The 26,970-nt window shown below is 48.5% G+C and overlaps 1 protein-coding gene across 12 annotated transcripts in view; it reads right to left on the bottom strand.

Moving 5' to 3' along the window:
- TRERF1 (transcriptional regulating factor 1) overlaps positions 1-26,970 on the bottom strand; it is a 210,301-nt gene that overhangs the window by 52,223 nt on the left and 131,108 nt on the right. For all 12 annotated transcript variants that reach the window (XM_010818254.4, XM_010818255.4, XM_024983967.2 and 9 more), the window contains one exon: positions 16,458-16,572. The gene's annotated coding sequence lies outside the window, so the exon portion shown is untranslated. The remainder of the gene's footprint in view (positions 1-16,457; positions 16,573-26,970) is intronic.

Here is a 26,970-nt window from a genome sequence, read left to right on the forward strand (position 1 = left end):
CGTCTCTCCTAAGGAGCTGCTGCTGGGAGAATTTTAGGAGTCACATGACCATATTTTAAAGACCTACTTTGCGCCAGGAGAGATGACTAGGTCATGACCACTGGCCTCCCAGCCTGGAGACTGGCATCTGGGCCTGGCCTTATCCTCCGTATTCCTTCCTGCAAACTCACACGGAGGACCTACTGTGCCAGCACCCTGCTAGGAGAGACAAAAGCCTGCAAACCTCTGTCTTGAGGCCCACAGCCTTGGGGTGGGGGCAGGTGCCAGGCTTCCTAAAGAGCCAAAAAATTTCACAAGGAGGAGGTGGAGGGGGCAGAGGAAAGCCTGGCGGGGGCTAGGGTCACTCTAGCCAGCACTCAGGAGGTGCTGTGGGCCAGTCCCCTGCTGCTGGGGACTCAGGGAGGGTCTCGGCAGGGTGACCAGATGGAGGGGTCTGGGCCAGGGTTGCAGGGAGGAGCCTCCACTCCTGCCTCCAAAGACCTGAGGCTCAGGGCTGTGAATCAGCACTGGGGGGTGCAGCCAGGGAAGAGCCCTGTTCCCACAGCTGTCCCGGGCAGGGCAGGGCAGGGCTGGGAGACTGGGAGGCTTCCCTCTGACGCAGCCTGAGGGAGCACGGAGTGAAAATGGAGGGAAGGAGAGGTGGCTGGCAGGTAGATGTAGATTCACTGGCCCCACTCCCAGCGACAAGAAACCTAAGAAAACACAAGTCAAGCACCCGAGGACTCTGCTCCTCACTCAAGCTCCACACCCAGCACCCTGGGCTGAGCTGCTGGGAGGGACTCCAGCTGTTCAGGCAGCACAGACTGGCTTCCTCTGCAGGGGAAGGGAGGCGGGCGGCCAGCACTGGCCCCTGGGACTGCACCAGCCCCCATCCCCAATGTCGCCCAGGATTCCAGGTAGGCTGCATGGTTAGGGGCTCAATTCACAAATGGAGCGGCTGGCTTGGCTTTGGTCTGTGATGTTGAAGATGTTCGATTGTGCAAAAAACAAATGCCCCTTGACACCCAAGGCCTGGAGAAGGAGCTGGTGTATCAGGGAAACCACCTCCCTTCTTTTTGGTAAACAGCCCACAGTTCATTGGGTAACAAAGCCTGGGATGCTCCCTTGTGTGGAAATAAGTGCATGAAGGTTCTCGTGCTCTCTTGATTCTTCTGTCTGTGTTTCAGGCTTCTCTGGTGGCTCAGACGGTAAAGAATCCGCCTAGAATACAGGAGACCTGGGTTCGATCCCTGGGTTAGGAAAACCCTCTGGAGAAGGGAATGGCAACCCACTGCAGTATTCTTGCCTGGAGAATCCCATAGACAGAGGAGTCTGGCGGGCTACAGTCCATGGGGTTGCAAAGAGTAGAACATGACTGAGCGACTAATATGTACACTTGGCCCTTCTGTCTGCATTTCGGACGGGAGGTACCCCGGGTTATGACGTCAGTGCCACACTGGGCCATCCTGTCAACACAGGGCCCCAGCCTGGGGCAATGCCACGGCCCTTCTGACCCAGAGTTCTAAGACTTTGGGGGGAATTCTGGGAATCAGGAAACAAGCCAGAAGGACCTCTGGTGTCTGGGGCTGGAGGCTTTCCCAGCGGCACTTCCTGAGTCGGTCCCTCCTCCGGGCCCCTGTGAACCGGGTTCTGGCGGATCATCCTCAGTCCGCCCCCACCTTCCCAGCGGGGGTGAACTTGTCGAGGGCAGCTGGAGGCCCCTTCTTGCTCGTTTCCAGGACCCAGCCTGGGCCCCATACCTGGCACTGTGCTAAGCAGGCGTTCGCTCAGTGGAGCCAGACACAAGGCCTCAGCCCCTCTCTCATTTCCCACCACCCCAGAGCCCCTGGACTGAAGTCTGACTCAGTGGCTTGGCTGCCCCTGGCGATGTCTCTTTAGTCCTTGTGCCAAGCGAGGGAGGCCAGCCTTCCTCATCAGAGAAGAGGGCACCCTGACCAGGATCCTACAGCCCACAGGAAGCTGTCAAGGGAGGGGAAGCAAAGGGTGGACAGCCCCGGGGATGGAATAGGGAAGATGCCCTGCGGGAGACGAGCTGACGCGAGCTGTCGCGACCACTTTTGAGACCACTTTTGGGAGGGTCCTGTCCCAAATGACAGCACACGCCAAGACTGAGGAAAAACTGCATGCTTTAAGTTACAGATGCTTCTAGGAATTCCAGTATTACAGAAAAAAGTTGGAAGTGAATATTCACCTGAGAATCCTGCTGTTCATGTTCTGTGTGCAATAGTAGGAGGATCACAGAGCCTGGCTTCCGTCTACCCAACAGGTTCTGAGAGGCCTCAGGAGATCAAGAGGCTGTCCTGCCCTTTGTGAGGTTTGCCCCCTCCTCTGGTAACCTCCATCCCTCCTGGGAAGCTCCCAAGCCTGTCTGGACTCGCTCAAGACCGATGTCCCCTTGCTCACTGGCTCTCATTACCTCACTGCCTCCATTTCTTGCCAAAGTAACTTTCCTTGGGACTACCCTGGTGGTCCAGGGGTTAAGAACCCGCCTTGCAATGAAGGGCATACAGATTTGATCCCTGGTCAGGGAACTATGACCATGGATGCCTCAGGGCAACTAAGCCCGAGTGCCACAACAAGAGAGCTCGCGTGATGAAACGAAGAACTGATGCAGCTGAATAAATAAATAAATAGTGAAAAAAAAAATAACTTCCCTTGGCTGCTCTAAGATCAGAGGGCCGAAGTGATGCATCCACCAGGGGCCCCAGCAGCTGGAGCAAGAAGGCAGGCATGGGGTTCTCAGAGCCTGGGGGGCCTCAGGGAAAGGGAGGACCAAGCCCTGGGCAAAGATCTGTAGGCCCAGACACATGTCACTCCTCCAGGTCAGTTCTCAGACGAGAACCAGAAGAACCTTGGGTGTTCTACTTCTCCACCATTGCCAGACTCTAAGTTCTATAGAGGCAGAGCTGTCTTAAAAGCTCTGCTTTTACATCTCTCCCTTGCTTCTCCATGATGGCATGAGCAGTGTTTGACCCAAAGCCAACCCACTCAATGTTTAGGGAAAGCAGTCAACAAGCTTGTCAAACTTCCCTTCTCTTTTGCATCCACAGGTCGTCAATTTACGTCACATTGAATTAACTGAGATCTTGTGAGATCTTAGTTTGTGAGATCTTAGTTCCCCAATCAGGGATTGAACCCGGGCCCATAGCACTGAAAAGTGCCGAGTCCAAGCCACTGGACCGCCTGGGAGTTCCGTCTCTGTGCATTTCATGTATTAGTTACATGTCTTCAGGTCGGGTGCAGACCCTCTGGGGGCCAACAGCTGGGTTCCCCATGGTGCTCAGAGCAGAGGTGGGTAGGGCAGGGTCTTGGTGAACATTTTCAGAGATGAGTGCAACTCTTTTTTCCAAAGGCTTTCACAGTAGGATTTCTGACAAAGCTGACATCTAGACATCACGTTTCAGGAAATGGGTGAGCAAAGACAGGTCTCTTAAGATCTCCTTGAGTGCCTGTTTAACCCCCTAAGGAGCTGTTTGGGATAGAAATCCCCAGCCTGAACCCCCAGCTGCTCCTGGCCGAGTTGAACCCCTCAACACTTTAGAGGGGACATGGCACCCTCTGCTTGAAAAAGGGAGAAGAAAAAAGCCTATGACCTGAACCTCAAAAGCTTTTCGTCTCAGCAGATGACCCTAACTCCACTTCATAGAGAACAGGTTCTCTATGAACACCTCCACTTTCTGACTCTCACACAAACATCCACCTTCCACCTGCACCCCAACAACTCTCTCTCCACTCATCTTAAACGCTGGAAGGGCCTGGATCAGAAACATGGGATCCCAAGAGCTCACCTCCCCCACTTCCAATCGGCTATCAATTCCAGTTGGCTTCTCCTCCATAACATTCCCTGACCACCTTCTTCTCTTATCCCCACTGTCCCAATCCACAGAACAGTCCTTTATAGCTGGCCTCACCTGCTCTAGCCCTACCCGCTCTACCCCACTGTCCACAACACCTCTGCTTCAAACCACCAGTGTGCCCTCTGTCCACAGAAGCATCCATAGAGCTTAGCCTAGCAGAGGGCACCCCACGATTTGGCCTCACCTCCTCTTTCAGTGATTTACCCCACCATTCACCCATACACGTCTTGAACCCCCTACATGGAGCCACACAGAGTCTCCAGAATTTGGTCCCTCTGCCTGAAATCCCCTTTTCCCCCTTTCTCCTTTTTCTCAACCTATAAGTTCCTGTTGAAACCTATCTTTTATAACGCCTTCCTTGATTCTCAGACATTCAATGAAATGAAGTTTTTACTGAGGGCCCTCTATTTCCCAGGCACAGTGGACACGGTGAGGGGGGTGCAAGACGTGGTGTCAGGGGCTTGCCATCGAGGGATGGGGGAGTGTCAGACAACGACAGATCCAAGTCTGTGACTGTGATGAGGGGTTACAGCAGGGGCTGTGACCTCAGCAGAAGGTCAGGGGAGAATCCTCTGTGTGACTCAGTGATACAGCCACTTGCAGGATGAGAAGGGTGTAACAGGAAAAACAGAGCCTCCCAGACAAAGTCAAGGACAGCACAGGCAAAGGCCCTGTGGCAGGTGGGAACGCAGTGGACACAGGAGCAGAAATAAGGCCAGAGTGGCCAGAACAGGAGCACAGCAATGAAACTGGACAGGGGCAGGGGCTGGACCACCCCAGGTTCCCAAAGGCTAGGGGTTTTATCTTTACATCCAGAGCAACTGAGGAACAAGCCAAGTGTTTGGAGCAGTGTGTTTCTGTGTGTGTGTGTACAAGCATGTGTCCCTGATCAGATTTCCATTAAGCAAAGGCCACAGGATGGAGGAGAGATCAGCAAACCTTTTCTGTAAAGGGTTGGATAGCATATATTTTAGGCTTCACAGCCAGGAGGCAAAATTGAGGTTATGATATAGACATTTGTATCACAAAAGGAAAAACAGATTTCTACAAACTTCTTGAGGAAAACTCAAAATATAAGAGTAATTGAGTATAATTTTTTATAATGTAGATCTAATGAGAAGAATGGGATTATTTTTTGGAGGGATAACATTTTGTTGAATTGGGTTCAAAGTCAGTGTCCCATATCATCAAATCACCCTATGGACAAAACATTTCTAGCTCGTGGGCTGCACACACAATCGGGCAGTGGCTGGATTGGCCCCAGGGCCATAATCTGTGGACCCCTGGTCAGAACAACGGGCTGCAGGAGGGTGAGTGATGATACGGATGGATGCGGGGGGCACTCAGCTTAGTGATGGTCTGAGCCAGGCAGTTCGGATGTGGGTGGTGATGGAAGGGCATCTGGGGGTGAGCCTGACAGGACTTAGCGATGAGATGGGCACAGGGGTGTGGGAGAAGTGAGTGTCAAGATGACGCCTAGATCTGCATCTAAGACGGAGCACCGCGAAAGCACTTTCATTCCGAGACCTATGACAGGAGCTGTCACAGAGGCAGCTGGACCGAGGGCTCCAAGGTTCAGCGAGGCTGGCGAATCCCCTGACAACAGGGGGGAAGTGAAGACAGAGACAGGAGGAAGGACGGCTGGAGGGCAAGTGAGAAGGCAAGACTCGGGCTGCGTGTCTTGATTACACCACTTAAGTGCCCCGGTTCCAGCTGTTTTATCTGCCTCAGCCACCAGACTGGGCCTTCTCTAAGGAGTACCTACTGGGGTCAGCACGATACAGGGCACTGCTGGGAGCTAAGGACACAAGACAGGGAAGAGAGAGGAAGCGGGCACATTTCACTTCTGCAGGCTCATACAGAGAAGAGCCCCCTCCATTCACAATGGAAGCCCACTTCCCACTTCCACCCTCAGAGCCCACCACCTCCCTGGCTAACCTTCCACGGGAGCTGCTTTCTGTAAGGGTCATGGGACCTTCCCTGATCACTTAAAATCATTCAAGCATGTGCGTGCAAACACAAGCACACACAAATCTCCCACCCACCAACCCTGGCCACATGATTTGTGGTGATGTATTGACAACATGCTCATCAGCTGTCAGTTCAACATGTCTAAATATTATGTTCCATCACCCAGAACATCTTTTTTTTTTTTTTTTTTTTTAATTAAAAAAAAGTGGCAGTCCCAGTCACAGCAAGGAGGGGAGAAAGGGAAAAAAGCCATAGGTTAATGAAAATCAATTCTCCTTTCTTCCTCCTTTTCTTTTCTTTCTCTTGCCTTTTTCTAAACAGAAGAGTGACAAGCTTGTGGCTCCGTCTCTCCAACAGCCCTGGGACGAGGAGGTCAGGGCTGACATGGAGACTGACCCACCCTGGCGGCCGTGGGTGTGTCTGCCTGCGGTCAGTGGAGCTCAGAGCAGACCCGTCCCCTGAGGCAACGGCCACGAACCCTTTGGCCCACGTGGAGTCTCTGGTAAGGACAGTGAGAAGTTCACGGGAGGGCGTGCTTGTCCTCACGGCCAACAGTAGCCTTCTGGAAAGCACTGGACAAAGCACCGACATCCACTATTTTGTTTTGTCCCCACCACAGGCCTGTGAGTTCAGAATTGCTTTCTCCATTTCAGAGATGAGGAAACTCACATGCAGGGGATGATGTACCCATGGCTACACACATGCAGCTGGGGACTAAACCTCCAGCCCTCTGATGCCAGGACGGGGTGTCCTCTGATACCGTGCAGTGCCCTTCGTTCATCTGTCACAGATCAGAGTAGCATGAAGTTACTTGCCCTAGCTGGACCCCTGCAGCGCTCCCCAGTTCTGACGGGTCAAGGAGAGCTGGCTTATACCCTGGCGTAGACACGCCCTGGCCATCAGCTCCAGGCAGCCTTCAACCATCCAGCATACAGCTATGGAAGTATGAGAAAGAATCTGATGCAACTTATACCCCAAGTTCTTTCTCTTTCTAGGTTTAAAGGGCTAGCTTCAGTTCTCTGAAACCTTTTTTTTTTTTTTTTTTTTTAATCATCAGGAACTTTTCTCACTGGAGAGAAACAAAATGGATTATGTGGCAGGCGTTTCCCTTACAGAGGCACCCAAAGCACCAGACTCTGGAGTCAGAAGACCAGAGTTCAAATCATTAACATTCCATGGCAAAGTGAGAACTGGGCAGGCCTATCTAATCTCTTTTTTGAGTTTTTCTGGGGCCTCAGTTTTGACATCTGTCAAAGGGGCGTAACAACACCTCGTTGCTCCAGGTTTTGGGTGAAGGTTAAACAGGAGAAGGCTTGGGACGTGCATGGTGGCCAGGGAGGACTCACAAAGTCTCACCGCCTGGGTGGGGTTTCTGCTGTTTTGTTTTGACTTGGGTACAGTTTAGATCAGGCTCAGTGACTCAGGGATGATTAAATATGTTTAGTTATTTGTTTCCTGGGCAACCTTCAGCCTTCCCTTGTGTTTCAGTGAGCAGCACAGCTCTCAGGGGCAGAAATGGCTAGACGTGGACGCAGCAAGGAAGAGAGAAAAACCACAGCTGTGTGGGCCCCTCTGGTGTGGTGATAGGTAACCTCTCTTCCCCTGACACCCCTCTGAAGCACCACCGCATCGGAGAACATGCACCTTTATCCCCAGGGAAGATCCAGAGTTGCCGTGGAAAGGCTAACGTCCATTTAATATACTGTTCGCCAGGCGGAGGAAGAAGCAGGGGGCGCACAGGCCCACATGACTTGCTCATTGATGAAAGATGCTTCTGGGGCAGGCTGGTCCCTGTGAGAGAGGCCTGCAGATCTCCACAGGTCAGTGCGACTCGGTGATGCCCGAGGGACTCAGTGTGGCCGTGGGTCAGGCCGAGCTCTCCAGTGAGGCTACCGGTAACTAAGAGGGTATTCTGCTCTCTGGGGTCTGGCTCGCAGGCTGCTCAGACTCCAGGAGAAGGAAAGAGAGGTAATTCTTGAGAGGCCACCTCAAGCTTAGGGATATTAGAGGTTATCATTAAAGCAAGAAGCTGAAAGGGGTGCCGCCCCAGTTACCCGGAAAGAGACATTTCATTCCCTCTACCATGCCTAATAAGGAGATAATCTACTTCCTTTCCTGTTTCAAGGGGGGCTCCAGTTCTCAGATTCCAGGAAATTGGCAGTAACTGTGTCCATATCTGATGTTTCCTTACTTGCAGTTACAGCCTCCTGGCCTCTCAAACAACAGCCCCCTTTAAGGGACGTGGGACATGCTGTCTGGCAGGGCTGGCCCAGGCAAGCAGGCCTTGGTGCCCACATCTGCCACCTAATGTGATGGGTGAACAAGACCCTTTCTAGTGGAAGCTCTGAGTCCCGCAGAGTCCATGCCAGCCTCCCAGAAGTTAGGGGGAAAAGGAGGCCAACCCTTGAGATTTGGGGAACACTTCTAGACCTGTTGTTTTTCTGTGAGTTTTGAGCTAAACTATGGAAGCTCCAAAGGAGGAAAAGAGTTCCAAAAGATCGCACGTGGCAGGAAGAAGCCAACCTGAGGGAGAAAGAGCGGAGGCCTCTGGTCGTTGGCCAAAGAAGCCCTCAGAACCACACACGACCAACAAGAGCCTCCGCATGACTCAAGTGTGCCCCAAGACATAAACAAGAAGGCATCATGGAAGTGCAGAGGAGCAAACCCCGGTTATTTCTATTCCAGCGATGACAGCAGCACGGCCTCTGTCTCTCCCGCTAGTCCTCCTCCTTGTCTCTCCACTCTCCGTCTTCTGGACCGGAACCAAGCCTCCCCCCTCCTCTGGATCATGTGCACACAGATTATCTGCCTCTTCATGGGACACTCACAGGAAATTTAAACATTCTCAGAAGGGGTTCTTCTAAGCCCACTTCCCCTGCCCTCTGCCCCACCCCCCACCCAGCTGCTGTGTATTCAGGAAATGCAAACCCAATATAAAGATAACCCGGGCCAAACAGAAAAGGAGACTGGCCCTGTGACCTTGTTGGGCAAATGACTTCCCCTCCCTGCATCTCAGACTCAGCTTCTGCAGAATGAAGAGGCTGGACCTGACGGGCTGCAAGAAGCTCCCACTGCCTGCAACCAGCAAGGGCTCAGCTGGGGGAACCTTCCAGACCCTGCCTGTCTCGGGGACACCCAGCAACCTTGAGGCAGAATATTGAAGCAGTAGGGTTTTCTACCACTGACACCTGATCCTTAAAACCTCTGGCTCCCTGGGTGGGCGGGGAGCACTGGGAGTCAGGACACCTGGATGCCTGTCTCAGTTCTGCTGTATTTCGGAAAAGGAAAGTGAGTGAGTAGGGGGAGGTTATCAGAGCGGACTGAAGCTCCAGCTGGAGTGTTTTAATTTTTTTAAAATAGAATAATCTAGGGACTTCCCTGGTGGTCCAGTGGTTAAGACTCTGTGTTCCCACTGGAGGGGGCATGGGTTTAATCCCTGGTCGGGGAACTAAGATCCCACATAACATGAGGCACAGCCAAAAGAGGAAAGATACAATAACATAAGTATTAAAACTAGAATAATCTATATGACTAGTAAAATAAAGATTATTAAAATAGTTTTAGAACCAAGACCACCCAACAGAGAGGAGAGGATGGTCAGCTTCCACAGAGGCACTTACAGACTCAACCAAGAACGCATTTCCATCGGCTTTTATGAGGCCAAGGCAGCATATGCGTCCTGTGCCTGGGGCGCCTCCTGCCTCTCTACCATAAAAACCTCAGCCCCCAGACTCCTCACATACTCCCGTATGTGATGTGTCCCAACTTCCTGGTCTGGAAAGGGTTTCCACATCCACGTCTAGCAAAAACCCTGGTCTGACTGTATGGACTCTGCTGACAAGGAGAAGTCAACCAATGAAGAGTATTTAATCTACCAGTTGAGCTCCCCATGGGCAAGGCCAGTTGGACGGTGTAAGTAATCAATCTTGGCTCACAGCCCTGAATAACTAAAACGGAGGAGGGACAGGAAGCATGAATCATTATCTGGAGAGAGGCTGTTAATAAACTTTGAGGTTTGTAGGCTGGGTGGGGATGGGGTGGGGTTGGTCTGGCCCCTCAGCTAGGTCGAGAACGTCGGTGGACATCTTCCTGGGAGCCAGCCCTGCTCCCGAGTGCAGCAACATCAATGGTTAGGCACCTAGAAACCCCCAAAGTCCTAGATATTGGAGCCATACTCAGAGAAAGAAGACGAGTAGTTGACTCCAAATAATATTTTGATCCTCAGAGACTGAATTTTTAAAGTCACCAATCCCTGTTTTACGAAAGTTAGTTGGTAGCCTTTATAGAGAGGCAAAAGGCAACTGCATATCCATTCAAGACCATCATGGTCACTGGCCATAAGTGACTAAACAGAGGAAACCCAGTGAAACACAGTCAAACATTAATTCCAGGACTTGTCGGGGGCTTGATATGCTGATGGATCTGGCTTTGTAAGAGGGGCCGCAGAGGCCATCTGTGGGGCTGGCAGTACCGCACTGGGTCTCCCTGGTTCCAGAGAATGCCCATCTCTAAACCTCAGTTCACACTACTTTTACATCCACCATGTACAAGGTTCCTTTTCCAGCCACCTCACCCTACCTTTCCCCAGGGGCCAGCTCCAATCTTTTCCCTGGCCTTCCCCAGAAAGCCTTCCCTGCCCAGTCGAGGACACATGGCTGTCCCCCTTGAAAACCGACTCTGAATACCTGGCATTAATCTTTGGAAGGCGTTTTCCCCTTTATGCATTGTTTTGGTCATAAAGTCTTTTAAATGAATAGACTATTTCTCAGAGTAGTTTTTGGGTCTCAAGCAACTTTGTGCATTTTTCATAACATTTGCCCACGGTACAAACCCCAGAGTTACTACAAATAGCAGGTGCTAAAACACGGTTGCTTGATAGATACCGAATCAGGAAGTGACACAAATCTAAGCGTAATATAAAGTCACTGACTTATGAAAAGGGAGTGTGAAATAATAAGTAGTAAGCTGTAAGGTTGGACATAAAAGGAACAGTGAAGACTACCCATCCTGCCCCTCTGGACAGGTGTCTAACAGAGTGGGCGTGCCATCCACCGCCTGAGAGACTGGGGCTCCACAAGGGAAAAATTCCCAGCAAGTGGTGTCACGAGACTCCAGCCCCCTCATGGTTCCATGACAGAGAAAACAACTTGGAGGGAGGGCCAAGATGCTGAGGTGTTCCGTCTCTAGAAATGACCATTTCTAGAACCCATGGTTTACAGCTGATGCAAATACTGGCCAGACCGATGTGCTTTGTTTTCCCTCAGATTATTATTATTTTTTTTAAAAAAAAACATACCCCAGTGAGGCTGGGAATCCTACACTGACCCTAGATTTCTGCCTCCATTTCCATCCCATTTCATAAACCAACTCTGCCAACATGAGAGCATCACTGAACAAAAGAGTGAGCCCTGAAGGGGACTCTTCTCAGTCACAAGGATACTGACTACCATGGACTGAGTGCCTGTGATATACTGTAAGCTCTTGTTACGAGCTCTGCATACACACGTCATCTCATTCAGTCCTTGAACCGCTCTGTCTGTGGTCCCCACGTTGCAGATGGAGAAACTGAAGCGCTGAGCAGTGAAGCTAGGGCGTGGCAGAGCTGGGTTCAAGCCCATGAAGTCTAAGCACCCTGCTCTATGGTCTCCCCTCTGCTGAAAGGCACACAAAGAGAAGACAGGAAAACCGAGAGCAGGAAGGATGGGGCTGGGGGTGTGGAAGAGAGGCCCAAGGGAGGGAAGACCCCAGGAGAGAGAGCACGCGGAGGAGAGGAAGCCGGGGTCTAGGCAAGGTGCACGTGGGATCTGGCTGTGGGTCTAGGAGGCCTTTGCCAAGTGGGAACGAGGCAGGAAGGCTGCTGGTGGCCACGGGAGAAACACGCCACCAAAAATGCAGAAGCCATTTCCTCTCTCGAGGAAGATAAACAATAGATTCATAAACAAATTTTACAAAGCTGCTCAGCTATTTAAAGCATTCTGGTACGAACTTGTATCCTTTGAGAACATAAAGCTAATCCTGACAAATGGTCAACAGTTATTTTGGGGAGAGAAAAGGTAGGAAAGCAGGTTGGGGAGGGATATACTCCTTCTGAGTCCCTCACCAGCTACATGTGTGCCTGCAGCCAGTTACATGTCCTTTCTGAGCGTCCTGTGAACAAGGAATAGCAATTCTTGCCCCACAGGCTATAGTGGAGAAGAAAGAAGATAGACCTTCCGGCAATATGGCCCACCAGATACCCTACTTGACATTCCCAACTGAAACAACTAACGTACTATTTAAAATTTAAAATATAAAAATTGTAAACACACTACAGAACTGGTAAAAATGGAAGGATTCTTCAAAGACCAAAACCAAAAGCAGGAACCTTGGGATGTAAGAGAACAGCAAAGCTGGCTTTTGCCCTATGGGTTCCTGCCACAGCCTATGGATTCTAAGTTTCCCATGAGAACTGCACATGGCTCAGGAAACAGGAGAAATATCTCAGTTCCTACATAAAACTGGGACTCCAAAAGGCTCCCACTTCCAGTGAATAAGAAAAAGACCCACAACCCAAAAGGAGACCACAAGGAAACCTGACCTTGGGCTGGGTAGAAATCTGAACTCATAAGCTGGACCTCACACAGCTTTGCAGTCTGAATTCAAGGCCTGGGTAGAAAATGAATTTAAAGTGATTTTTTATTTGGGAGTGCCCCGAGACAACCAGCAGACGTTAATGCAAAACCTCTCTGGAAAAATCGACTTCAACCCATCCATCAAATACTTCTCAAAGGTAAATATCTAAGGAAAATGAAGAGCTCAGAGAAACTAACAACAGCAAGGAAACAAGGCACTATGAGGAAACTAACACACAAGGAAACAGGGCCAGCAGAGGCAACAGACAGCAGAACCAGACCCACAAGGAGCTCAGATTCTGCAACAACCAGACATGAAATTCTACAATGTCTAAATAGGAACTTCAGTGTAGCAAAGAAAGAAAGAAGTTTGTGAATATAAGCAAGGAGTGAGAGGTCATAAACTCACCAAGCAGATTTAAACAAGAATGGACCTGGTGACTTCCCTGGTGGTCCACTGGTTAACAAGCTGCCTTCCAATGCAGGGGACATGAGTTTGACCCCTGGTCAGGGAATGAAGATCCCACATGCTTTAGGACAACTAAGCCCCTGAGCCACAACTACTGAACCTGTGCACCACACTAGAGGGAAGCCCATGGGCCACAATGGAGACCTGATACTGCCAAATAAACACTTAAAAAATAACTGACGAGAACGAATAGCAATGATAAATAAAGAAGATGAATGGAAACATTTCAATGTATGGATTAAAGAGCACTTGAGATACAGAATAAATTAAATGGAAGACACGTTTGAAGACATTATTCAGAGTTCAGCACAGAGGGACAAAGAGGTAAACAGCATGGAACAGAGGCTGAGAGATACAGAGAACAGAATGAGAAAGTCCACCATATGCCTACCTGGAGTTCCAAACAGAAGCATCAGAGAGAATGGAAAAGAGGCAGTAGTCAAAGAATGAAGAGTGAGAATTTTCCAGAATTGTTGAAAGTCATCCATCTTTAGCATTAGGAATCCCAACAAAACCCAGAATAAAGACAGAGAAACTGACACCTAATTACATAAGAAGGAAGTAGCAGAACACCAAAGCGAACAGCAGCATCTTTAACGTTAACTAGAGAGAAATGCCGGAGAAGGCAATGGCACCCCACTCCATTACTCTTGCCTGGAAAATCCCATGGACGGATGAGCCTGGTAGGCTGCAGTCCATGGGGTGGCTCAGAGTCAGACACGACTGAGTGACTTCACTTTCACTTTTCACTTTCATGCACTGGAGGAGGAAATGGCAACTCACTCCAGTGTTCTTGCCTGGAGAATCCCAGGGACGGGGGAGCCTGGTGGGCTGCTGTCTATGGGGTCCCACAGAGTCGGACACAACTGAAGCAACTTAGCAGCAGCAGCAGAAGCAGAGAGAAATGCCAGGCCACTTATAAAGCAAAAGTAAAGAGACTGACAGCCAACTTCTCAGTAACGCTGAGAGCCAGAGGCAGTGGAATAATGGTTTCAGTGACAGAAGAGAATATATTCCACTAAAGTTCCCTCTCAAAACTGAGAGCAAAATAAAGACAGGTTCAAGTCAACAAAAACCAAGCCAAAATAAAACAAAAACAACTTGAAAGCTTACCACCATAGATTCTCACTAAAAGATAATTCAAATGGATTTATTTTAGGCAGAAGGAAAATGATCTCAGGAAAGAATGGTGAGAAAAGAATATGAATAAATCTATACAAACACGTATTATATAAAGTAATGATGTCTAACTTGTAGGGGAAAAAATAGAATAGAAGGAAAACACAGGGTAACAATTGTACATAAGTTGGAAGAAGCGGTGGTTAGAATTAAACCAGTTTATGATTCTTGAATTTTGGGGCAGGAAGGTAAAGACATTGTTCCATTTTATACTTTGTTTTGCTAAGTATGCCTATTAAAATAGATGGGATAAACACTGAAAGAACAGACACAGAGCACATAACTTCCAAATAAGAAGACAGAAAATGGAATGAGGAAGGAAAAAATCTCAATCAAAAAGAAACAGTAGAAAAAACTGAAAGTATATAAAGATGGTGGAAATGAATCTCTATTCATCAGTTAGATATACCTGTTCTAAGTATCTATGTGTCAAACAGCACTGCCCTAAAATATACAAAGCAAATTTTTTTGCAGTACAAGGAAAAATGGACAAATCCAACAGGAGATTTTTAACAGGTCTCTCAATAATTGAAAGGCAGATAAAAACAGAAAAGGACATAATATACATAATTTGAATAGCACAGTGAACTATATTATTTTAATGATCATATATAGAAAACTACTAAATATGTAATAATTGGAGAGTACACACTTTTTCAAGCACTCACGAAACATTTAAGAAAAAATTTGAAAACATAAAATATTTAAAAAGAGCATATAGAAATGGTTCAGTGCTTATTTCAAAATCTTTCCAAGGATCTATATCTGTTTTGTCTTAAAAAGACAAAGGCCCTGTCTTTTTTGTTCACTGATGTAACATAGATAGCATACTAAAAAGCAGAGACACGACTTTGCCAACAAAGGTCCATCTAGTCAAGGCTATGGTTTTTCCAGCGGTCATGTATGGATGTGAGAGTTGGACTGTGAAGAAAGCTGAGTGCTGAAGAATTGATGCTTTTGAACTGTGGTGTTGGAGAAGACTCTTGAGAGTCCCTTGGACTGCAAGGAGATCCAACCAGTCCATCCTAAAGGAGATCAGTCCTGGGTGTTCTTTGGAAGGACTGATGCTGAGGCTGAAACTCCAGTATTTGGCCACCTCATGCGAAGAGTTGACTCATTGGAAAAGACTCTGATGCTGGGAGGGATTGGGGGCAGGAGGAGAAGGGGATGACAGAGGATGAGATGGCTGGATGGCATCACCAACTCAATGGACGTGAGTTTGAGTGAACTCCAGGAGTTGGTGATGGACAGGGAGGCCTGGTGTGCTGCGATTCATGGGGTTGCAAAGAGTCAGACACGACTGAGCGACTGAACTGAACTGATGTATCTCCAGGGTCTAGTACAGTGACTGTCACAAAGGGGGAACTTAGTATGTCCTGAAGAATGAATGGTGAATGGAGCCTGTGTTGAGGAAGGTACAGGTCAGGTGGGCAACTGGCAGGACCAAACTGGAGGTGATTAAGACCCTTCCAACATGGCGGGGACAAGAGAACAAGGTGAGTGGCACCAGTCTCCACAGAGAATTTTCTCTTCAAGAAAAGCAGAGTCATGACAGTCATCATCAAATTCAAAGAGGGTCATGTGGAAGAGTCTTTGAAAGCCCAGTCTTTGTGGCTCCATGTGGCAGAGCAGAGGAGAAAAGACAGAAACTGCAGAGAGGAAGTATTTGTACCAATATTAGCAGGAATTTTCTAACAATTCACTGTTCAACACTGGCCAAGAATTGGCCTGGTTGATCCTTCTAAGGCCCCTTACAACCCTGCGTGGGAAAGGAGACTCCGTCTAGGGCATTCTGTGAGTCCCAGGCCATCCACCCAGTTCTATCCTATTCCAGAGATTCCTTCACCCCCAGAGTCCTGGATGCTGTTGTTGTTTGGTCACTCAGTCATATCCCACTCCTATGATTTCATAGGCTGTAGCCGCCAGGCGCCTCCGTCCATGGCGTTTCCTAGGCAAGAATACTAGAGTGGGTTGCCACGCTTCCCTCCAGGGGATCTTCCTGACCCAGGGATCGAACTTGAGTCTCCTCTATTAGCAGGCAGATTCTTTACCACGGAGCCACCAGGAAAGCCTAATATACCTGATCCCTAAAAGACCTGTCCAAGGTCCCAGATTCAGCAGGTGGTGGAGGAATAATGACAGCTTCAGTCCCCAGAAACTCAATTCCCTGTCCTTTCTGCTTCATCACTGGCTTCTCCATTAACCGAAACAAAGACATTTTGCCCCATTAGACTGACATGCACCTTTTCAGTCTACCCATATCCCAGTAAACACTCTTTTTCCAGTACATGGCAAATGATTATAAAATCATAGCAAATTAGTTCAAGTGAAAAATGCCCACACCTTCCAGGAAAAGGGGAACGAGCTTACCTTGACTTCTGCAGCAGCTGGTTGAGATGGGGGCCTGGCTCTGGGGGCTTCTCCTGCGGCCGGCCAGTCATGCTGCTCTCATGCTGCTGGGCAGGTGGGGAGAGGAGGCCTGGTTCTGTGGGAAAAAGAGAAGAGAAAGCCACTCCATCGCTTGTTCCCAGCTCTCCATCACCAGCGTGCCGAGGACACTATCCAGATGCCAAGGGAGCTCACCCACTTTCATGTCACTAGGGAGCAGACGTGCACGGGATGGATGTTTCCCACGCCCTCCAGTGTGCCAGGCAGGGATCTAAGGAACGAGGCTACAAAGATGAATTAGACGCAGTCCCCGCTCTCAAGCAACAACAGCTTAGCAAGACAGAGAGACGTACACGCGTTTCATTACAAGATAATTTGGTAAGTGCTGCGATTTCCCCAAATTCATTCAACAGCCTACCTGTCCCACAGGGAGCAGAGACAACTTACAAGCGCTACAGTACAGGGCTTCTCAAAGCTATTTGCGATGAAGGACCAGTTCTTTGTTTCAATTTCCGATCCATCACAGATGAATACTTTTATAAAATATAAGATAAAGGAAGGGGTAGAAAAATGAAGTGACAAAGATATTCACACAAAGTACAAGCCTTCTTCTAATGATTCAACAGCTTACTTGGTCAAATTGGCATGGAAGCATCTCAGGGCTTACTCTCAATTTCTGTACTGATCTGGTCAACAGTTTGCAGACTAGCACGATTCCACACACCATGGCTGAGAAACACCACTATAGGAAAACGTTTACACAATCTGCGACTTTCCTAAGATGGCTGGCTGAGTTCTTGGTTGAGACAGAGTGGCTAAAAACAAAAAGATGTCAAACTCACCCTCTAGACTACAGTTCAGATTGCTCAGAGAGTCTCTCTCCAACAAGCAAGAGATATGGCATAGATGCTGGGAAAGTGTGGCGTTGGGGTGTTTGTTCAGAGGTGGTGGCACCAACTCACTGGGTTCATGGGAACCTAGTCAGAAGTTGTGCCTGGAGCCCTGTCCTGCTCTGCCTTGAACTTTTAAGCGTAACTATGGCAACCCCAGCCGAAGCGACCGCCCAGAATGGGAAGAACAAAGTGTCATCTATTAAAATGGACTGAGACGTTTCAGAAAATAAATCATTTCCAAAATGTCAAGAGGGCTGCTGCTGCTCATTCCTACTATTTAACGCTATAAAAATGATTTTTTTTTAAATTGAGAAATCTTTTGTCTGTGACAGCCAGCTCCCAAAAAAGCCTTTAAATGCCTATTGCCTTAATACTTGAGGGAGAGATTACAAGTCATTTTCCCGCATTTGAATGCTTAAGAGAAAGTGCTCATTCCTCTAAACTTGCAGCTTTTAAGTAGTTCTTATTTTAAACTTTAGAAGAAGATATCTCTGCAGAAGAAAAACTTCCCTTTTCAAAGTCTTTTTTTTTTTTAAATGCATATACATATACGCTCTCACTCCCTGCTTCAAATGCTAAATCATCTGCAATTTGGGAGTTTGTTGCTCATGAAATTCTAGCGATAAGCACATCATAAACATTCCTATAGCAAGAGAATGCTTTTGAAGTGACGTCTGTGATGCTATAAAGATCGTCTATCATTATCTCTGAACGTTGGCGAAGAGAAGGTTATGGGAATAACTATTTATGTATAAATAAGTCAACAGAGTAACTGGCAACTTCCACAGCTAAACCAGAGCATGAGCCGGGAAGCAGGGATGGACACCCCTCAGGTTCCATGAAGAAGTGTGCCATCCTCACTCTCAACAAGGGAAAATAACTCTCCAAGCTCCCCGACAGGAGCAGAAGCCCTTGGATCCAGTCTCAAAGGCGAGATTAGCTTAAACAACCACACCACCAGCTTTTATATATCAGGTGCTGGGTTACATTCTAATGGTCCCAAAATGCATTCTTCTTGAAAGAGACACAAGGGAGATATATAAACAGGCGATCCCAATCTCCCTTGCCTGTAAGACAAGTATATTGGCTGGAATTAAGGGAAAGGAAATGAAGTTAACTAGCTCCGTCCATCAATCCAACCATCCAGTGGTCCATCCATTGCTGACTGAGTGGCTGGTACAGAGCAGGCAAGTACAAAGCACTAGGCATACAACAGCTGAGACTGATGTCATCCCTGGCTTCATGGAACTTCTCCTCTACTGGGGAAACCAACATCAAAACATCAGAAAGAACTATAATAGCAGTGTGCTCTGAAGAAAGCATGATGACTGTCGTAACAGTATATATCAGAGGCAGACCTAGCACGGGAAAGGGTCAGTGGTGCATTTGCAAAGAACTAATCTTTAATCTGAGCCCTAAGAATAAATTAGTGAAGCAAAATAGGGAAAGCAGGAGGGAAAAGATAGAAAGAAAAGGTGCTGTAGGCAGGATGAACAGCCTGTGCCAAGATCCTGTGACAGAAAGAGCGTGGAATGTTTTAGCTATGAAAAGAGGCTCTCAATAGGGATCAAATCGGTTCTTGACCTCACTCCACGCTTCCACTGCTGTGGTTTTCAGGGCATGCATTACAGATGTGCAGGTTTTTCCAAAAGTGCCCAAGAAGTTACCTAGAGCAAGCCAGGAAAGAAAGATAGATGTGTGTCTGCTAATTTTCCTTCTTCCTAAACTGGCACAGGGCATCCAACACAGGGGCCACCATGCCCACCCTCTCAACTTACAGCAAGTTTTGGGATTCACCTATTTTTCTCTTCAACAGTGGTAACTGGGCCAAATCCAATTTGACCACTGGTGAAAATTAGCTGGTCAGTGCTGGCATAGGCAGATAGTGGGTGTGGGTTTGGGGATGTGAATGAGCATTCAAGGCCGCATGGTCAATGCTACTTTACGGAAGGTCACTTTCATGCAGAGAGCATCAGCTTTGGGGCCAAGCAGTTCAATTCAGTTGCTCAGTAGTGTCTGACTCTTTGTGACCCCATGGAATGTAGTTCGTGGAATTCTCCAGGTCAGAGTACTGGAGTGGGTAGCCTTTCCCTTCTCCAGGGGATCTTCCCAGCCCAGGGATCGAACCCAGGTCTCCTGCATTGCAGGCAGATTCTTTACCAGCTGAGCCACCAGGGAAGCCCAAGAATACTGGAGTGGGTAGCCTATCCCTTCTCCAGCGGATCTTCCTGACCCAAGAATCAAACCGGGGTCTTCTGCATTGCAGGCGGATTCTTTACCAGCTGAGCTATCAGGGAAGCCTGGGGCCAACCAGACCTGTGTTCAACTCTGGCCCCGCCCCTCACTGGCTTGAACCTTCCACAAAATGGAGTTAGCAGTGCCTTCTTTGCTGGGAGATCAGCAAGAGCGTGGGTCTCTGACTGAGCACATTTCCCAGTTCCCACCCGGCCCTGGATAAGTGGCAGCATTACTATCACACACCAGTCAGTGAAGACAGTTCAGCTCCTCTCTCAGCATAGAAATCAGCAGGAAGCCATGACACTATTTCCCAGGTGGTACGGGGGCTAAAAAGCAGAGACATCGTTTTGCCAACAAAGGACTGTATAGTCAAAGCTATGGTTTTTCCAGTAGTCATGTATGGATGTGAGTAGTAGCAGATCAATCCCAGTCATGTCCGACTCTTTGTGACCCCATGGACTGCAGCACACCAGGCTTCCCTGTCCATCACCAACTCCCAGAGCTTGCTGTAGCTCATGTCCATCGAGCCGGTGATACCATCCAACCATCTTATCCTCTGTCATCCGCTTCTCCCCCTGCCTTCAATCTTTCCCAGCACTGGGGTCTTTTCCAGTGAGTTACTTCCTCATGTCAGGTGGCCAAAGTACTGGAGCTTCAGCTTTAGCATCAGTTCTTCCAATGAATATTCAGGACTGATTTCCTTTAGAATTGTCTGGTTTGATCTCCTTGCAGTTCAAGGGACGCTCAAGTTTTTTCCAACACCACAGTTCAAAAGCATCAGTTCTTCAGTGCTCAGCTTTCTTTACGGTCCAACTCTCACATCCATACATGACTACAGGAAAACCCATAGCTTTGACTATATGGACCTTTGTCAACAAAGTAATGTCTCTGCTTTTTAATATGCGTCTAGGTTGGTCATAGCTTTTCTTCCAAAAAGCAAGCATCTTTTAATTTCATGGCTGCAGTCACCATCTACAGTGATTTTGGAGTTGGGCCTTAAAGAAGACTGAGCACCAGAGAACTGATGCTTTCAAATCGTGGTACTGGAGAAGACACTTGGGAGTCCCTTGGACTGCAAAGAGATCAAACCAGCTAATCCTAAAGCAAATCAACTCTGAATATTCATAGAAGGATTGTTGCTAAAATTGAAGCTCCAATACCTTGGCCACCTGATGTGAAGAGCTGACTCACTGGAAAAGATTCTGATGCTGGGAAAGACTGAAGGCAAAGGAAAAGAGGGTGGCAGAGGACGAGACGGTTAGCTAGCATCACCAACTCAATGGACGTGAATCTGAGCAAACTCTGGAAGATACTGAAGGACAGGGAAAGCTGGTACACTGCAGTCTAGGGCGTCACAGAGACTCAGACACACGACTTAGCGACTCAACAACAGTAACAACAATGGGGGCTTCAGGGCAGCTTTGCAAGAGCGCAGGGTTCCCAGTGACTCAGTTTCCTGTGCCCTCTGGGTTCCCTACCGCTATGCTCAGAGTTCCCAGAGGGCAGTCCCACCACACCAGGGCTGACTGTCACTGAGTCACGCTTGTCAGTCCCAGGTCCACCTTCTCTGAATGGGACTTACAGAGGGCTCCACCCAAGGGGCTGAGGGCTGGCAGCCAATGGACTCAGATTCCAGTTCCAGCTCCACCACTCATGGCTGGGGTTCCCTCTGGCAAGCAGCCGAGTTCCAGAAGGTAGAGGAGATGGAACAACTACCACATCCTGAAGGTCTGGACACAGGGCAGGCCTGGTGCTGGGCCTTCCCGGATGTGCCCAAATCCTGAAAACACTCCTTCGGGGTCACTGCTGTACCACCAGGTCACAGGTGAGGAGACAAAGGTCTGCTGGTTCATCCCAGACTTGTCCCAGACCTGAGCGTTGGAGCCAGAATGGGAAGCTGGGAAGCCCTTCCTCTCTAGCACTGCACCACCCTCAGTTCAGTTCAGTCGCTCAGTCATGTCCGACTCTTTGCGACCCCATGAACCGCAGGCCTCCCTGTCCATCACCAACTCCCAGAGTCTACTCAAACTCATGTCCATAGAGTCGGTGATGCCATCCAACCATCTCATCCTCTGTCGTCCCCTTCTCCTCCTGCCTTCAATCTTTTCCAACAACAGGAATGGAAATCTTAGCTCTTTCCCACATGACCAATGAGCATGCAGCCCGGGAAGGCTCTGTGACTTTCCAGGGACCAACAGGCAGCCAGCCATCAGGCAAGGCCAGGCTATTTCCCTTGTCCTCACACGGCTGTCAGGGCCTCAACTCTCCTTCTGCACACAGTGGTGCCTAACATTGCCTTACTGACCATTCTGCTGTTAGAGTGATGGAGAGAAGGAAGATTTAAGAGCCTTGTGAGGGAAAAGTCTAATACGAGATATGAACAATTTAAATGGCTATCAAGAGGCTCAAACCAAAGAGGAAGGGTCCCCATCGGCCACAAAGCAGTTGAAAAGAAGTGCTCCCATCCCCCTGGGCCAGGAGCAGGGTGCAGCCGGGAGAGGGGAGAGGACAGAGGAGATAACTGTGGAGCTTCTGAAATGGGAAGCAGGGCCCAAGGAAGTGTAAAGAATTCCCTCCATGCCACCCACAAGAAATCAGAAAGAAATTGAGGAGGAAGAGGAGGAATTCAATCTGTAAATTTAATATAAGAACATCTAAGAAACAGGGTGGAGAGTAATCAATGCAGTGAGAAATCTTAGACTCCAGTCGCTTGAGGGCCACCCATCCTGTCAATGAGTTCTCCTGCATAGAGATGATGGTGACATTGTGGAAGATCTAATTTTCAAGTGAGACACATCCACAGCCAGGGAGGCCTAGAAGCTTCTCTGATGCAGCGAAAATCCCCATTCTCTCTCCAGACAGCTCTCCCCCTCTGTTGATGCCTCCCTCCTACTTCCATGGAAGTTGAGGCAAGAATAATTCACAGGACTAGAAGAGGGGGGGTCCTGCCCAGACCATTATGGGAGACGTGTGGCCACTTTATCAGGCCTTCATGCTCTTGGGTATTCCAGAACACAGAAGCTGGACCATATAGCAGCTCAAACACTGAGAGTGTATCAGAGGACTCATAGTAGATCAACAGTGGATGGCAGACCTCCGTCCAGTCTCCAACTTCCTCAGGACTCCTATGCCCTCGCTCACAACTCCATCCAGCTTGTCTTTCAGGTTTTCATATACTCCAAGCTCTTTCCTACCCCAGGGCCTTTGTACATGCTGGTCTATTTCAATAGGACGCTCTTCTCCTAGCTCCCCACTCATTAATGTCTAGTTAGCTTTCAGAGTACAGCTTCAGTGAGACGTCTTTGACTCTCCAAAAAGCAAGTGTTGGAACAGTACTTATCACAGTTGCAATTAATTAATTATGTGATTAAGGAATGGGCCTCGCCAATCAGGACAGTAATCTCTCTGAGGGCATGGGCAAGCATCTGCTTTTTGCACCGTCATGTCCCATGGGTGAGCACAGCAGTTCTCAGTCCTGTCTGCACATCAAAACCACCTGAGGGAGCTTTAAAAAACACAAATACTTGGGTTTCACCAAAACCTATTAGACAACAGTGCTTCAAGTTTGCCAGAAGATGGTAACACGTGGCCGAGGCTGAGAACCGCTGACCTAAGGAGGCCGTGGGTGCTGGACCTCTGCCCTAGAGCCGTCTTGAAGTGGCTCAGGGAGTAAGTAACAGTAGGACCTTGCTCCCTTTCCTGGTGGATAAATGTATCATTTAAAGGTTGTTTTCCACCGCAGAGATTAAATTTGAGGAAATTCCGGAAGAGGGAAACAAAATCCTCATTGTTAGAGAGGAATACCATTCCTTTCGCAAAGCACTCCCGCTGCAGCCCCCGCCCCGACACGCCTCTGCCCACTAACCCCAGGTTATCACCTTCATCCTCAGAGCCGCGGAATTAACCTGACATGTTCCTGAGATACACTTAACTCTCTGGGGTGATACCCCCTAATTTTAAAAATAAAGTCAGGTCCAGCTATACTATGCAGTAGAATGCAAAATTTCACAGGACATTTTATTAAAACAGAAGAATTCAAAGCCAGTTCGTGCCAGCACAGGCCCTCCAGGCCAAGCCCCAAGCTGCAGGTTGAGGTGCTCTGCTGAAACTCGCCCATGGGTCATAAGGGTGGGGGGACCTCACCCGGGGTGTGGGCGAGCCATCTGCAACTGATCTGGCCTTTCCAGGGCAAGCTGAGAGCAAGTCACCCCTACTCACTCAGCTCCCCTTACTAAAGAGGAAAAAGTGCTACGTGCTAAATGTTCTATGGTTCCCCTGTTCCCAAATATTTACGTTTAAATCTTAACCCCCAAATTGGTTAAGATTGGTAGGTGGGGGCTCTGGGAGGTGTTTAGGTCATGAAGGTGGGTGGGGGTCTCACGAATGGGATTAGTGCCCTTATCAAAGAGACCCCACAAGCTCCCTCATTCCTCCTGCCACGTGAGGACCTGGCGAGAAGGCACAGGCAATGCACGAGACGACGGGCCCTCACAGAAGGCGGCCATGCCGGCTCCTTGATCTTGGGCTTCCAGCCTCCAGAATCGTGTGACATAAACCTCTGCTGTTTATAAGCCACTCTCTGTGGTATTTCGTGGCAGCCCAAATGGACTAAGACAGTAAGATGAGTGAAAAAAATCCAACCTCTTAATCACACACACAGGAACAACGCCAATTCCTGCTAGGTTTCACCAGCCCAACAAAAGCACTGTTTGACCAAGTCCCACATCCCACCGCCCTTGAGAACCGGACCATCACTTAACCCACTGTAGCACGAGCTCTCCTGAATATGGCTCGAGCGCCCAGAGGGACCACCTGGAGAAGTTAAGGACAAAGTTCACTTTGTAATCACTAGGTTGGCAACAACAAGTGTCAGTGAGGGTGTGGAGAAACTGGAACCCTTCTGCATTTCCGGCAGGAACGGTGCAAGCTGCCCTAGAAAATAGTGCAGCTTAAAACCTTAAACACAGAGTTACCAATGACCCCTAAGAGCAGTAATTCTGCTCCTAGGTATAAACCCCAAAGAGCTGAAAACAAGTACTCAAACAAAAACTCATTCACGAATGTTCAAAGCAGCTCTGTTCTGTTCACAACAGCCACAAAAATGGAAATGACCCAAATGCTCCATCAACTGACGAACAGATAAATCTGGTACCTACATACAATGGAATATTATCCAGCCATCAAAAGAATGAATTTCTGATACATGCTCCAACATGAATGACTTGAAAACATTAAGTGGAAAGAGACACAAAAGATCACATATTGAATGGTTCGTTTTATCTGAAATACCCACCAGTGAGTCCATGGAGACAGAAAGCAGACCAGTGGTTTCCAGGGGCTGGGGCTGGGGGGTGAATGAGACGTGGCTGCTTAAGGGGTATGGGGTTACCTTGCGGGGTGATGAAAATGCTCTGGAACCAGACAGAGGTGATGGCTGCGCAACACTGAGAATGCACGGAACGCCACTGACCTCTATCCTTTAACAGGGTCAGTGGTTAATTTTATGCTATGTCAATTTTACCTCGATTAAAAACAACAATAAACTAAGCTTCCAGGGCCCCACCACGAGAGGCTCTGACTCAGCAGCTGTGGGCTGGGCCCAGGGACCTGCTTTTCCAAAGAACATCTGAGTGTTTCTGATGGGGGTAGGGGTTGTCTCAGGCATGGCCCAAACGTCAGGGCTGATGTGTGTAAATTGTGCCTTTTTAAAAAAAATGTTTTAAATTTTATACTGGAGTATAGCCAATTAACAATGTTGTGATAGTTTCAGGCCGACAGCAAAGGGACTCAGCCACACATATACATGTATCCATTCTTCCCCAAACTCCCCTCCCATCCAGGCTGCCATGTAACACTGAGCAGAGTTCTCTGTGCTATATGGTAAGGCCTTGTAAGTTACCCATTTTAAATATAGCAGCGTGCGTATGTTGATCCCAAACTCCCTAACCGTCCCTTACTCCCATCCTTCCCACCTGGCAAGCATAAGTTCTTTTCTAAGGTCATGAGTCTGCTTCTATTCTGTAAATAAGTTCATTTGTATCTTTTCTTTTTAGATTGCACACTTACGGGATGTCATTAGATATTTCTCCTCCTCTGTCTGACTACCTTCACTGGGTATGACACTCTCTAGGTCCAACTGATGCCTTTTCTTTAGATGGATTAGTAATACCTGCTGTTATTTCCCAAGGGCCCAGTATGGACCAGGCAGACACTGGGCTTGGTGCTTTCAAGTAGAGTATCTCAGAATCACACTGCAAGGTGGGAATGGTCACTGTTTCATTTTATAGATGAGGAAACAGAGGCTCAGAGAAGTTAAGTAAGTTGTCCAGGGCGCACAGCTGAGTAACAGCAGATTCACACCAATATCCGTCTGACAGACTATATTTTTCCCATGACTTAAACTACACCACTGTGTCTTTTAACAACCCCTTCCAGGTGGCAGACCTGCATTTCTGTGTTTATAGACTCTTCAGGTTAGAGACTTAGTTCATCTTACTAAAACTGTGGTTGGCATCTCCTGGGAATTCACTAGAAACGCAGACTCTCAGTCCTCACCCCAGCTTTGCTGAATCAGACTCTGCTCTCCCCAGATGACTCGTGTGACACTAACGTGTGAGCCACACAGGTTTCTCTAGAGCTGTGCTATCCAGGATGGTAGCCACTAGCCTACTGAAGTGGTTACTGAAATGAAAATTAACTAAAATGAAATAAACTTTAAAAACTCAGTCCTTTGGTTGCGCCAGCCACATTTGAAGTGCTCCATGGCCGCATGTGGCCGGTGGTTACCTCTGGGCAGCCCAAAATAGAACGTCTCCATCAGTGCTGCTCTGAGCAGGGTATCCTCTGGGCTGGATAATTCCTTCTTGGGGGCGGGGCTTCCAGCACATGGTAGAGTAGTAGTTTGCAACCTGGGAAGATTTTGCCCCTCAAGGGAATGGCAATGTCTGCAGACATTAATTGGTTGTCAAAGCTGGCAGTTCTACTGGCAACATATGGGCAGAGGCCAGGGATGCTCTTAGACACCCTACATCCTACAGGGCACAGGACAGCACAACAAAGAATCATCTGGTCCAGAGCGTCAGTAGTGTCAAGGTGAAAAACCTCACTCTAGAATAATCAAAAATATGTGCTCGACACTGCCTGGCAGTCCATTGGTTAAGAATCCGCCTGCCAATGCAGGGGACACAGGTTTGGTCCCCAGTCCAGGAGGATTCCACATGCCTTGGGGCAACCAAGCCCGCGCACAACAACTATGGTGCCTGGGCTCTGCAGCTTGGGCACAGCAACGAAGTGCCAGCGCAGCCAAAAATAAATAAATAATTAAAAAAAAAAAAAGCATGGCCATTCTCAGTAAAACTGGAGGC

The sequence above is a fragment of the Bos taurus genome, chromosome 23 (assembly GCF_002263795.3).
Source record: "Bos taurus isolate L1 Dominette 01449 registration number 42190680 breed Hereford chromosome 23, ARS-UCD2.0, whole genome shotgun sequence".
Lineage (NCBI taxonomy): Eukaryota > Metazoa > Chordata > Mammalia > Artiodactyla > Bovidae > Bos > Bos taurus.